Raw genomic sequence first — 2,736 nt, 5'->3', positions numbered from 1 at the left:
GTTGGTAGTTCGAAAATGACCGTTAATATGGGTAAGCAAAACACGCTAGGAAATAATTGTATACCTATTACTCCAGCTAGTATTGCTGCCGAAAATATTTTTTCTAATGTCAACTGCCTGGGGCCTATTACGGCAGGTAAACTTTCTTTTTTGCAACAGGCAATGTTCGATCTTATGAACGCCATGTTGCAGGCAAAATCAATGTTTGAAGCCATTCAAATAGGCACAAATTTTACTATTAAAATTGTTTCTAATTTAAAATTTAGCAATGATTTTAAATAAAACAGTTAAAATATTAAATTGGAATGCTCGCTCATTGAAGGCCAATGAGAATGAGCTTTTTAATTTTTTAACAGTAAATAATGTGCATATTGCAATTATTACTGAAACATTTTTGAAACCTAACATAAAATTAAAATATGATCCCAATTACGTGGTTCATAGATATGATAGGATTCAGGGTTCCGGCGGTGGAGTTGCAATTGTTATTCATCGCCGAATCAAACATCGTGCTCTTCCCCATCTTGAGACGAAAGTTATTGAAACTTGGGATTTTATTTATTGCCGCAGCATATTTACCATTTCAATGCACACGCGAGCATAAAAATTATTTTAAAGGTGATTTACAAAAACTCACCAGAAATCGTTCGAAATTTTTTATAATCGGCGATTTTAACGCTAAACATCGATCATGGAATAATTCTCAAAGTAATTCCAATGGCAAAATTTTATTCAATGATTGTTCTTCAGGATACTATTCTATTTTGTCTCCGAATAGTCCTACATGATTTTCTTCTGTAAGAAACCCTTCAACAATTGATTTGGTGCTAACAGATCAAAGTCATGTATGTAGTGATTTGATCACACATGCTGACTTTGATTCCGACCATCTTCCAATAACTTTTTCTTTATCACATGAATCAGTTTTAAACCCTATGAGCTCTGTTTTTAATTATAACAAGGCTAATTGGGAAAGATACAAAACTCATATTGAGAGAAGTTTCAATAATGAGCTTGATTTGCAAAACGAAGTGAATATTGATTCCGCTTTGGAAGCATTAAAATGTGCAATTGTTGATGCCAGGAATTATTCTGTTCCAAAGGCTCAAGTGAAATTTGATTCACCAATAATTGGCGAAAATCTTCAACTTTTAATTCGTTTGAAAAATGTCCGCAGACGTCAATATCAACGTTCTCGTGACCCTGTTTTTAAAACTATTTATAAAGATTTACAGAAAGAGATTAAACATAGATTTACTCTTCTGAGAAATCAAAATTTTGAGACTAAAGTTGAAAAATTGAAACCATATTCAAAACCTTTTAGGAAGCTGTCGAAGATTCTTCAGAAACCTTCAAAGCCTTTTCCAGTTTTAAAAGATGGTGAACGTTTTCTTGTATCCAATGAACAAAAGGCTCAAAGACTTGCTCAGCAGTTTGAGAGTGTTCATAACTCAAATTTGATTTTGTGAGTCCAACTGAAAATGAAGTCACGCGTCAATTTGATTTAATTTCTTCCCAGAATTTTTTACCTGCAGAAATAATTGAAACTAACTTGAATGAGATTAAATCAATTTTTAAAAATTTCAAAAATATGAAAGCACCTGGTGACGATGGAATCTTTAATATACTAATCAAACATCTCCCTGAGAGCACAATGGAATTTTTAGTGAAAATTTTCAATTGCTGCTTCAAAATTGCATATTTTCCCAAATTATGGAAAAATGCAAAAATTACTCCAATTTTAAAACCGGATAAGAACCCAGCTGAAGTTTCAAGTTATCGACCAATCAGTTTGCTTTCTTCAATAAGTTAACTGTTTGAGAGAATTATTCTTAACAGAATGATGTCAGACATCAACGAAAATTCAATTTTTGCAAATGAACAGTTTGGATTTCGCCATGGGCATCCCACAACTCATCAATTGCTCAGAGTTACTAATATGATACGAGCTAACAAATCTGAAGGTTATTCCACTGGAGCTGCTCTTTTAGACATAGAAAAAGCATTCGACAGTGTTTGGCATAAAGGTTTGATTGCGAAATTGCAAACTTTTAATTTTCCAATTTTCCTAATCAAAATTTTAAAAAATTATCTTACTGATCGAACTCTGCAGGTTGTCTATCAGAATTCAAAATCTGATAGATTTTCTGTCAGAGCAGGTGTACCTCAAGGTTCAGTCTTGGGTCCAGTCCTGTACAACATATTCACTTCAGATCTTCCTGATTTGCCTCCAGGATGCACAAAGTCATTATTCTGCGATGACACAAGCATTTCCGTAAAAGGAAAGTCTTCGTGTCATATGCAGTCGATTGCAGAAAAGTTTAGATATTTTTTCTTCCTACTTGCAAAAGTGGAAAATCTCTCCCAATGCTTCTAAAACTCAAATGATAATTTTTCCGCATAAGCCTAGGGCTTCCTTCCTCAAGCCAAACAATAATCACGTTGTCAAGATGAATGGGGTTATTTTAAGTTGGTCCGACAAGGTTAAGTACTTGGGACTAATTTATGATAAAAAACTTATTTTCAAAGAGCACATTGAGAGTATACAAGCCAAGTGCATCAAATATAATATCCTCTCATTAACAGGAATTCTAAACTTTGTTTAAAGAACAAACTTTTGATTTACAAACAAATTTTTAGACCAGCAATGCTTTATGCTGTACCGATCTGGTCAAGTTGCTGTTCAACAAGGAAGAAAACGCTTCAAAGGATTCAGAATAAAATTCTGAAAATGAT

Source organism: Wyeomyia smithii, chromosome 2, assembly GCF_029784165.1.
Source record: "Wyeomyia smithii strain HCP4-BCI-WySm-NY-G18 chromosome 2, ASM2978416v1, whole genome shotgun sequence".
NCBI lineage: Eukaryota > Metazoa > Arthropoda > Insecta > Diptera > Culicidae > Wyeomyia > Wyeomyia smithii.
Note: the sequence above shows the minus strand (reverse complement) of the source record.